This window comes from Rhinopithecus bieti, unplaced genomic scaffold, assembly GCF_001698545.2.
Source record: "Rhinopithecus bieti isolate Rb0 unplaced genomic scaffold, ASM169854v2 scaffold_31548, whole genome shotgun sequence".
Lineage (NCBI taxonomy): Eukaryota > Metazoa > Chordata > Mammalia > Primates > Cercopithecidae > Rhinopithecus > Rhinopithecus bieti.
Genome location: NW_016814470.1, coordinates 1,404,159 through 1,416,463, shown reverse-complemented (window position 1 = coordinate 1,416,463; position 12,305 = coordinate 1,404,159). Strand labels below are relative to the sequence as shown.

At 44.3% G+C, this 12,305-nt stretch overlaps 1 long non-coding RNA gene across 1 annotated transcript; it reads left to right on the top strand.

The window, feature by feature from the left end:
• The first annotated feature begins 4,975 nt into the window (after positions 1–4,975).
• LOC108514682 (uncharacterized) lies at positions 4,976–9,161 on the top strand. The gene is made up of 4 exons (XR_001881295.1): positions 4,976–5,408; positions 6,941–7,003; positions 7,980–8,085; positions 9,037–9,161. It is a non-coding gene; the product is annotated as an uncharacterized LOC108514682 (long non-coding RNA).
• Positions 9,162–12,305: the final 3,144 nt, after the last annotated feature.

Below are 12,305 nucleotides of genomic sequence, written 5' to 3'. Positions count from 1 at the left end.
GGCATCTGGTTCAGGGCTCTGGGGCCACACAGACAAGAGTACCAGGCACCCCCTACTCTCCCTATCCCCCCTTATCCCTGTTCTCACAACTAGAATGCATCTCCCAAGACAGAGTTGCACTTGGAGTGGAAGGACGTGGTATTGCTTCAGGAGAGGACTGATAGGAAGAGGATGTGAGGACAGTTGGGGGAGGCAAAGTAGGACTCATCCCACTAGCCCTGAGTGGGAAGGGGGAAATTGGGAAGGGGCGGATCAGAGATGAAGTGATATTGTGAGAAGCCCTTGACAAATGCCCATGAGACCCTAAATTCTGAGCCAGGGTAAATTAGTAAACCAACTATGGTACATCCAAACAATGCAATGCTACTCAGCATTAAAAACAACCAGATTATTATTATTATTATTATTATTATTATTATTATTAGAGAAGGAGTCTCACTCTGTCACCTAGGCTGGAATACAGTGGTACCTCCGCTCACTGCAACCTCTGCCTCCCAGGTTCAAGCGATTCTCCTGCGTCAGTCTTCCAAGTATGTGGGATTACAGGCGCCCACCACCATGCCCAGCTAATTTCTGTATTTTTAGTAGAAACGAGGTTTCACCATGTTGGCCAGGCTGGTCTCGATCTCCTGACCTCAGGTGATCTGCCTGCCTCGGCCTCCCAAAGTGCTGGGATTACAGACGTGAGCCACAATGCCCGGCCAGGACCAAATTATTGATACATGGAACAACTTGGACAAATATCAAGACGTTACATGAAGTGAGAAAAGCTAGTCTCTAATGGCTATATACTGTATGATTCCACTTATATGACATTCTGGAAACAGCAAAACTACAAGATGGAGAAGAGATCAGTGGTTGCCAGGAGTTAGGGGTGGGGCTGAGAGATGAGGAGTAACTACATAAGGGGTTTTTGAAGGGTGATGGAACTGACTGTGGTCACAGTTACAAGAACCTATATGTGTGCTAAAATTCATAGAAATATGCACTAAAAGAAAAAAGGGGCAAGTTTAGTATACGATTATTTTTTAAATAAAATGAACAATATTTCTTTAAAAGTAACCTGGATAATAGAAAACAGATTAATGTTTGCCAGGGGTTGGTGATGGAGTTGATTGCAAAGGGTCAGCATGAGGGAATTTTGGGGGAAAGGGGTGAGAGAAATGTTCTGTATTTTGATTGTGGGGCTGATTACATAACCAAGTATTATCAAAATTCATAGAACTCTATACCAAAGAGTTCACTTTACTGTGTGTAAATTAAAAAGCAAATACGTAAATTTTTAATGCTTTAATAAAAATTTTTTAAGCCTGAGCCAGAGGCTATACATGTCAATTTATCCCTCCAGATCTAGGTTTTTATCTGTCTGTTTCTTGCAAAATGTATTTCCAAGGATGCCCTGAAGAAGAAAACGGAGCAAATGATTTAAAGTCACTAATTAAACTCAAAATAGAAGACATCTTTTGTTTGTCGTTGTGCTACAGCAATACCTACTAAACAATGACTTACCCTAGGGACAGTTTTTGAAATTACAAAATCTAAAATATGTCTTGTGAGCACTAAGGCTGAGAAAAAAACAAAGGTTCACCTTAAATTTCTCAACAGCAGCATAACCCAGAAGAAAATGGATCTGTGTTTTAAAACAGTCTTGATGGGGAAAAGGTTAAGACCACAAATTCCCTACCCAACAAATTTGTTTTTCCCCTGATAGGTCAACATAAAGACAGTTTCGGATGATACAAGTCTCAGAAAACATGTAAGCCGCATAGCTCTCCTAGAAAATAGTATCTTAAGACATGCTTCGGTCATCAGAGAGATGAATCAAAAATGAGGATTCGAGAAAGGAGATGTAACAATACGAAAGTCCTAAGGACAAACATTAAAATCAATTAAATATTGAAATACTATTATCAAATTAATGCAAAAGGAAGAAACAAATGCTTCAAAGAGAAGGTATATATGTTTTTTAAATATCAGAGAAAACTGGATTGTTGAATTCTGATAAGATTAACAGATTTTAAAAGTAAATATAAATGTAAAACTTCATGGTATGATATAAACTACTGCATTCAGCAATCTAGCAAGAGAACAATCCGCTGGTTTATTAGGATTGACCTCAGGAACATAAGAATCATTTACTATGAGACAGTCCAATGATGTAATATGGCATTTCAATGTCAATTTTTATTTTCATGTTTTGTAGAGATAAAGTCTCACTATATTGCCCAGGCTGGTCTGAAACTTCTGGGCTCAAGTGATCTGCCCGCCTTGGCCTAAAATATTTTAATTAACTTATGTATGATAACACTTATTCAATGAATTTAAACATATTCTGAATTCAAATCTCAGAAAATTTAAAAAAATGTATAAAAATATATTTCTAACATGGCAAAGAATATCTCTCTCAGCCAGGCACGGTGGCTCACACCTGTTATCCCAGCATTTTGGGAGGCCGAGGCAGGTAGATCACAAAGTCAAGAGATTGAGACCCTCTTTGCCAACATGATGAAACTCTGTCTCTACTAAAAATACAAAATTAGCCTGGTGTGGCGGCACGTGCCTGTAGTCCCAGCTGCTCGGGAGGCTGAGGCAGGAGAATCACTTGAACCCGGGAGGCAGAGGTTGCAGTGACCTGTCGCGCCACTGCACTCCAGCCAGGTGACAGAGTGAGACTCCGTCTCAAAAAAAAAAAAAAAAAAAAAAAAAAGAATATCTCTCTCAAACCAACAGCCAAATTACACCATTAAAATCAGCTCTAATAGTAATAACAACAGCCATTTGATTAATCCCTGCTAAGTGGCAGGTGTTCAATAGGTACTATAGAGATTTTATTTAACCCTACAGCAGTGCAACGAAGCCAATGCATTTGACAGATGAGGAAACTGAGACCGATAAGGATCATGGGACAACAATCACAGATCTTTGTAAAGAGCCTGATATGAGTGGAGGGTGTACTCAGCTCCTAAAAGGACCTCTAATTGACCTCCTACTGTGTGCCAGTCACAGGCATTCCGGGAAGACAGCAGCAGCAACCAAGACAATAGGAGCCAAGCTGGAGTGCCAGAGGGGCCATCCATGGAGAGTGTTCAGCACCCAGGGAGGACTGTGTACCCAGGAGGCACCAGAGGCGCCATGCATGGAGAGTGTTCAGCACCCAGGGAAGACTGTGTACCCAGGAGGCTTTTGGGAGCCAACAGGGGTTTCTGAGGTGGGAGTGGTGGTCAGAGTAGTTAAACAGTGGACAACATTAACAATATTTTAAAATCTCTAGTTAAATGGTAAAACGTTGTCGGGGGTGAGAATGACAGGCTCGGAGGGGCAAGTATATCAGTAAAGGTTGGTACAGTCAGGGGAGGGCACCCAGAACAAGTGGGACAGGAACTCAAGACTGGAAGGGAGACCCAGGTGGGGAGGTAGAGAGGCCAGCATCGCAGCAGTTCTCTGCAGTTCATAAACCTGAAAAGTAGAAGGAAGTGGACGGGCCATCTGTAGAGAGTGGTGCTGCCTTCATATATAGGTTGGGGCAAATGTAATTGTGGTTTTTGCCATTAAAAGTCATGGCAAATACTTTAGCACCAACCTAATACAACACTCTATAGATTTTTTTTTTTAATGTGGCAACAAATACAGAGCAGTGTCTTAAATTGAACCATGTGAAATCGCCATTTGGTAGGTTATAAAGCACTCACATGTCAGCATTTGCAAATTGTTCAATCTAACAGATAGTATGATTTCTTTCTTGTTTTATTTTCTAATTTTTATATTTTAGAGACAGGATCTTGCTATGTTGCTCAGGCTAGTCTTGAAATCCTGGCCTCAAGCAGTCCTCCTGCCTCAGTCTCGCAAGTAGCTGGGATTACAGGCTCATTCTTGTTTTCAAAAAAGGAAAAGGCAATTGTGCATATTCATAGGCATCTATGCGATAATAGCAGGAAAAGACTGGAGTGGGGATGGAATGGGGGTGAGCTGAGGAGGTAAATTTATTTTCATTTGAACAATACCCTTCTATATGGAAGAAAGGAAGAAAGAAACCAGCAGGCCTGGGAAGATGCGTTTGATCCGTCTCTTCCCAGGTAACTCTGATGATCAGCCAGGTATGGGAATCAAATCTCTGGCCTCAAGGTTCCATAATCCTCTGGCTCTAACATTATTCCATGTCAGTTGTCTTCATCTTTCCCTCTTTAACCAACTTTATCTCCAACCGAATAAGATATCCAAGTCCATATGACAGAAAAGTCTTAAAAATCCTTCTAGCACCCAATCCTCCCAGCAAGGAAGGACTGAAACCAGGGCAAAAAAAAAAAAAAAAAAAAAAACACATATATTTTAATGTTCAAATGCTTCAAATAGATTAAGCATTTGGCTTTACTTGGATTATTATTTTTTCTACGAATATAAACCATTTTGCATTTTGGAATCCTTCTGCAAACAGAGCAGTTTGTCTTTGTGTTTGCTCATTTAAAAACAAATATTTGCCTGCCAAGCAAATACTGTCTCTTAGGATGTGCTATTAATAGGATAATTAGGCAGCCGGTAATGAAAAGGATTGCTGGTAATTATGGCAAGATTTGTTTTGGCATTTGAAGGCAGCGATGGAGGCTGGAGTGCTAAAATCTACCTTAGAGTTAATTAGTACAATTAGAACACACCTGAAAAAATAGCCCAGCTAATGAACACTTCACTTTACTTTTAAAGTGACAGCACTCAGAGCTTCCCAGGCTGCTTGGGCAGTCCCAGCCCTAGCATTTCTAATGTGACAGAGAGTCACGAACGAAACAACTTGAATTCGTCTAACTTTCATTTTCAAAAGCACTCGTTCTCTGTAAGCGCTTTCCTCTTTCCTCTCCACACCACCCCTACCCATCTCACCAGTTTGAAAGCAATTTCTCCTGTATGTTCTCCTTGGAACCTCATGACAAGCCTTCGAGATGGATAAGCAAGGTTTAGTTCTTTTCCTATTTTTCAGATAAGAAAATTGAGGAGGACCAGAGATGCCCAGGGGTTGCCCAAGGGCACAGATGAAGAGGTCATAGATGAGGTCAGCAGTCACAACCTAGGCCTTGGGAAAGTTGGAGAATGATTCAGAGAAAAGCAACTTTCTGATTCGTGTAGGGGTCCCTGTGTCTGCAAGAAATGCTGGGCTTGCCGAGTCACTCCATAAAGTGGGTCTTCAGGGCCCACCAACCTGTGGTCCTGCTTGACCTCATTGGTGGTAACATGACCTAAGCCTGAAATAACAAAAATCATCCAGCTTGGAAAACATTCTCAAACTTAGCCTTTTTTCTCTCTTTTCTGTTGGCCATCTCCTTTCTGTGGCTCATCCTCACGAAGGTTTTCCACTGTGAGCGGGCACTGGCAGGGCATGCTGGGCATTGATGGACCAAAGCAGACGTGTGACATTCCTGCCGGTATGCATATGGCAGCATGAGTGCTTGGGGGGATGTGTGTGTTAGCATACATGGGGACTTGAGTAGGAGGTACACACACACACACACACACACACACATACACACACACACCAGAGGGAAGACATTAGAGGAATGAAGAGAGGGAGGAAAAAGGCAGTCAATCTAAGGGAAGCTCTGCAGTGTAAGGCAGGCCATTCAATCTTTCAATTCTTAGTTTCCTCATTTTACAAACGGGGATAGAATTGGTATATCCACGTCGTAGGTTTGTCATTAAGGATACAGTGAGACAAAGTCCACAGCATGCCTGGCCCATCCTCATCCCTATTCCTATCACCACAATTTATTATTATTATTATTATTATTATTATTATTATTATTGTTGTTGTTGTTGTCATCCTTATGGATATTGTTATAAAATGTGTTTTCCCCCTGACCCTTTGTATGGCCAACACTTGAGTTATCCTCCTTCAGACCAGTTCCCTTATTCCTGCCCCAGGGTTCTTTTCAAGGCACCACCCTGCTCACATCTGCACCAAGAAACTCCCTCCGCCTCCATGACTCCAAACTCCATGTTTTACAGTTTGGAGGTGCCATTGGGGCCCTTGGAAATCACAGAATGTGCCCCTTTGTGATAATATATCCAACGTAAGAGAGTGAGTGTGTGTGTGTGTGTGTGTGTGTGTGTGTGTGTGTAGGTTGGTGGGACAATGAGGAAAGGAGGTCTGAAAAATCCGGGGAGACCACACCCCTCCTGGATGCATGAACCCTGTTCTCTATAGAAGGCAAATACTAATACACAAGTCAGAAGAAAGCAGGAGACTCAGGCCTGAGATTATTGACTATCTCTTCCTGCACTGAACCTTCGAAAACCTTTGTCCTCAATTGCAAACAACAATAATAGTCACCAATGCACCAGATGCCATGCTATGCACTTTCAAACATGACATTTAATCTCCACAGTAACCCCAGGAGGCAGGTCTCATCATCTTATTAAGAATGAGGAAATTGGGGCCCAGAGAGGTTAGGTAACATATTCTAGGCCACACATCCAGGATCAAAGCTGACCTGACTGGCCCTGGGCTCAGATTCTTTCCATTGTCCATGGCTCAAAATCTCCAGCTGAGAACTCAGGGACTTGGGGCCATGACAGGCACATTATTGGAAACTGTTAAACCTCTCGATCACCCAATGACCATTAACATTAGGAATCACAGGAACAGAACTTGCATTTGTGAACTGAACTCAAAGAAGAAAACCTCTCACATAAAAACTGAAACCTATGTCCCCCACAGTAGCTGGATTTGCACTGATTAATTAGAAAATTGCATTTATATAACCCTTTAATCTGTATTTATGTGTTGCTAAGGATGCAGCGAGCTGGACAGGGAATTACATCCAGATTAGCCTTGATCCATAAGCAGCCTGGATTGGAGCTGCTTTCTGTGCTGAAAGGAGAGAATCAAAAGGATTTGGGGCAGGGATCCTCAATGAAGTGAAGACTCACTCTCTCTCTCTCCTTCCTTGGACTCAAGGAGTCTGAGGCTTTCCAGGGCTACCTGAGGAATCCTGCCTGGTCTGCTTGGTCAAAATAAGGGGTAAGATTACCCAAAGAGCTAATTTCCAGCTGAGTGTGGCACTTGGTTTCCTAAACAAAATTGGTTTTATTCTCCTCAACATGTGTTCGGCAAGATTAAGATCCATCAACTGCACAGCTTAATATGAGCTACACTGGAAGCAGCCCGTGTTCTCCTGGAGTAGGGGTAGGAAAGAGGGAGGGGGCAGAGCCTGAAATCCTGTTTATTGAATCAGAAAGACCATTAATGGATAGAGGGTATTGGAGTAGGGATGGCAATGCTTTATGATATTTCAGGGAAAGAGATTTGATCACACACACACACACAGCACACACAATGGCTTAAAGTATTTCCGTTTTCATTGTCTTTTTTTTCTTTTTCTTTTTAAGTTGGATTAACAGATAAGCATGGGTGGGGAGATGTGGCTGGGGGTGTCAGTTCCATTCTTCAGCATGAAAGGCAGTTTGACTCTGGAGCCATGTGGGTGTGAGACTCAATGAACAATGCTCGGTCCAGGCTGCCAGGTGGGCCAAGTGGGGCCAAGTTGAGCCTGGAGGTGAAGGAGGGGGAGAGACAACATGGCTGGAGTTTGACTCAGGGCAGGGAGACGCTTGCTATTCCCATCATTGTCAGGAAGTTCAATTTCATTGAGTCTAGTATGGCTGAACGTTGTTGACCTTGGCCAGTCTGTTGCCCTACCTGGCCTCTCCTACATCAGTTATAATGGAGTAGACTGAATGACTGATGAAGCTTTTTCCAGCTCTAATATTCTGCTTTTATGATCATCTCTATGGATGTCAGAGCCAATCAAAACAGCATTTTCCACACCTCTCTAATACTACCTAGCAGTGGTACAGAATTGTGGCTTAAAATGTGGGTTCCACAGTCAGCCTGCTGGAGTGAGATCCATCCTGGCTGTACTGCTTACGGGTCCTACGGCCTTGGACAAGCCCTTTAACCTTTCTTTGCTTTGTTGTCCTCATCTGTAACGTTGCAGTGAGAGTGACAGCACCTATATGACAGAGCTGATGTGAGAACTAGATGAGTGAATATGTGCAAAGCTGCTAGAACAGTCCCTGAAGACCAGCAGGTATTTCATAATGGTAAGTCGAATTATATTCACCCTTCGTCCTGCAAACCACAGCACCCTCGCCACCGGGTATGACTCATCTGGGCCTCAGAACACATACCTTGGACAGCTCCTGCGTTGTCCTTCAACCTGACATGTGTATGGACCGTGCTCCTGGAGCACACAGCCGGCTCTCACAAAGGAGGTGAGTGAGCCATTGGCAACCTCTGTTTCATAAGCTGCATCTCAGTTTCTATCGTGGGATAGATAGACCTCACTCCCTCTGGTCTAGTCCTAGATGTAAACAAAAACCAAATGTCTTCCCACACTCAGCATTCTTGATCGCATTCGTACTCTCCCTTACTTTGGATATTTTGCCAAGAAAGTGCACATTCTCTTATTTCCAAGGGGCCCAATGGCACCTCCAAATTGTAAAACAACCCGCGCTTTCATGGAAGCAGAGTGTCTTGCGGCAGATGTGAGCAGGGCGGTGCTTTGGAAAGAGACCCAGGGCAGGGGCAAGGAACGGGTCTCTGCTCCACCTGACTTTCCGTACTGGGCCTCCCTGCCCCCATCTGTGAAATCAGGGCATGACATTCAATTGCTGTGTCCCTCCGTGTGTTCAGGGGGACACTGGTCCCAAAACACTGTCAGAGGAAAAAAATGGCCCAAAACATTGGGGAAATGTGGCTGCTATATCCCCCTAACTGATAACAAGCAACATATTGAAGGCTCTGAGAGGCCCTGCAGTTTAAAAACAAAATTACTGAGTTTCACGTTAGCCTGGGGTTTCTAGGAGTGTCTACCAGTAGAGTCCTCCCTTCCTGTAACCTCTCATTGGCCTCCTTTGGAATTGGATGGCAATCTCTCATCACTTCCAGTTCCAACAGACTGTGTCTCCTCCCCCAGGAAACAATAAATAAACTTGTAAGATTCCGTCATCCCAAGAAGAAGTAGTTCAGTGTCCTCATTTCTTGGCCTGCAGGAGAAAGAAGAGAAGAGAAAACCAGAACCATGTGGCCAGCTTTACACACAGTCAGAAAAGGAACCCGTGACCCCCCGACCCAGGGCAGCAGGGACAGAGGTGAAAGACTGTCTAAAGAAGATTCAGGAAGCCCAGCATGAGCCGCCTGACATAAATAAATAAATCAGGAGGCCACCCTGCAAAGCAGGTTGTATTGCATTATTTGAGCAAGGCTGCTAGACATCTGGACGTTTCTGTTAGCCCCCATCCCTCCTGTTGCCATAAATTTAAGCTAATCCTGTGGGGCCCAGGATCATAAGAATAATCCTCACATCTGTGTGGGCTTTTCAGCTTTCAAAAGCTCATTCACAGAATTATCTCATTAGTTCCACTCAATGCCTATGGGAGGGACTCAGGGATGATCATCACCATTTGGCAGATAAATGCTAAAACCCAGAGAAGGAAAGTGACTTTCTCAAGGTCACACAGGAAGGCGGTGGAGAATTAAGATAAATGCACCAGGTCTCCTGATCCCCAGCCCAGGACCCTCCCATAAGAATACTACTGCCTTACAAAGATAGCCCTGAGACCCAGACACCTATCCCACAGCCACCCAGGGCTATATCTGGTCCCAGAGAAATCACTTGTTCACTCTCTTACTGCTGTATGAGAATGGAACATTGTCAGGAAGTGGTAGTGGAAAGACCATAGTCTTCACAGTTGAATTGTCCAGGTTCAAATCCCATCTTCTTGGTCATCAAACCTGACCATGTGGTGAAGGCCTGAGGTCCCTGAAGTTGCTCCTCACCCCGAAAGGTGGGAATGATAATTTTGTAGTGAGTGTCACTTGCTTTATCTGCTCTCCATCTTACCTTCTGACAATGACTCCCCACCTTCTGAGAACTGTTCCTCCTCCAACTCCAACCAGGTGACTCTGAATGAAGCTTCCCACCACAGCATCCCTACCTGCCTGGCTATAGGAGCAGGCATGTGGCCCCAGCCAGGCCAGTCAGAGGCCTTCCCTGAGATTTCTCTCAAAATGAAATAGAGAGCCCCTTCCTTTCTAGGGGTGAAGCTGAGGAGCTGTGACTCCAGCCTCATGGAGAAAGGTGGCCTGAGATATCAAAGCTGGTGTGCAGAGAAAAGCAGAAGAGAGATGAGGAGAGCGTCCTGGAGGCATCCAAGGCCTAGGATGCAATCAGCCCTGGGGCCCTGATGCCCCTGCCCTGTCCATGGGTAGGTAACATGAGCCTGTGAATCATCTGGGTAGCCCCTTCTGAGTGCCTTCCTGAGTATCCAGGCTGTCCTTAATGTGTAGCAAATAGGAATGATCACCCCTGCCACTCACTTTGAGGGGCCCCACCAGCACAAATGGCAGGAAAGCAGGCAGTGGTCCAGGAGACCCCTTAAATAGGCTCCATATGACAAACAAAGACCCAGGTCTCCCCAGCTTTCCGAGACTCCTGGAAATTCAGAGCTTATAGGGGTTTAACGACTGGAGTCCAGGCGGGTGAATCACTTGAGGTCAGGAGTTCGAGACCAGCCTGGGCAACATGGTGAAACCCCGTCTCACTTGAACATAAGGGTGAGAGAGTCCATTTCATGTTCCCGAATGTTGAACCATAAGAGAACTTACCTAGTTAGAAAGTCTCAGGCAGTAGAATCCCTGGTCCAGGCTCTTGGTCTGGGGGCTGTTTGGGCTGCCTTTCCCTATCTTAGAAGACAAAAAGGAAGAAGATGCTAGTGGGTGCCCTGGACAATGGGAATGCACCTGGATTCTCTGCTGTTCTCAAAAAGGGTTATGAAGATCAAGCCCGGTTATATACTATGTAGGCATAAAAGGACCTGTCAAACTCTAAATACTGTCCAAAATCAAGACATTATTGTTATTATGAAATTATGAGCTCCAGACTCCCTTGACACAAAGCCTGACTTTCTCCAGGGAAATAATGGAAAGCCAGGGTGTGTGCAGGAATTGGAGGAGAGGTAGTTAGAAAACTGAGCCAAAATCATTTCCCAGTGAATCTTGGCCAGGCAGTCAGCAACTGAGCCCCCTGCCTCCCGGAACCACCCCTCTGCATGCTCCTTCACAATGCCTGTCATCACATAGTATGTGGGAGAAACAGCTGGGGATCCGGCTCTGGAACAGGAGGGAATGTGGCATTTCGTCTTCCTCATAGGGTGGCCAGCCGTCCTGTTTGTCTGGGAGTGAGGGCTTCCTGAGCTAATAGGTGCCTGGCGAGACTCACTAGCACCATGTCAAGGGCATCTTCCTCTACACATCTGTCTTATACTGTACCCCCAAGCTACTGTTCTCATTGTTATCCCAGGGCCTGTCACATCCATAGCTCGACTCAAATAGGGCCTCATCCTGTGCCTCTGTCCATGGTTCTGAACCGTTCTTTATGCACTGGGGTAAGGCTAATTCTCCTAATGTGAGATACTCGTTGGTTCATGGAGGTATTCATTCAACAAATATCTTTACAATTTAGCTTTGCCTATATAACAAACCACCCCAAAATATAGTGGCTTAAAGTTTTTTTTAATTATCAATTCTTATAATTATATGGGTCACCTGGACCATTTTGGTCTGGACAAATCCTGCTGATCTGTAGTCAGCTGGTGGTTTGGCTGGGGCTGGGTGATCTAGGATGGCCTCACACATATGTCTGGTAATTGATAATCTGTTGGCTGGGGCACCTCAATCATCCTTCATACAGTCTTTCCATCACATTAGCTCAAGCTAATTTGAATAGTGGACACAGGGTCCACCATTGGAGCTTGCAATAGAAGGCAAGCTCCAATACTCAAGTTCCTTTGATAAGTCTGCATCATATTTTCTACCCTTCTGTTGTCCAAAGCAAACTGCATGGATAAGCCTAGAGTCAGTGTTGGAGGCACTGGGCACAGGTAGGAGAATGATTGTAGACATTTTTATAACAGTTTACCACTTCTCCAAATCTCCTGCATCCCCAAAGCACTATAATGCTGCAAATAATGGGATGACCCTCTGGTGAACCTGCAGAGAAATAACTTTACCCACAGAGCTGTTTTAAACTCAGAGTCCACTTGGCCTCTGCCAAAATCACTTTCATAATTGTATCAGGAGCAGTTGAAAGTCTTTTCGAACCCTCCTTCACAACATTCAGAGGCATACTTCGAGATCTTGCTGAACCACAAAACTAATTGTTTTGCTTCTAAATGAACAAAATCCCTCCTGAATTGTAAGCCTTTTTGACAATCTTCAGCAATAATTTTTTGAGTTGTGCATGACTGGGCAATAAACTTCT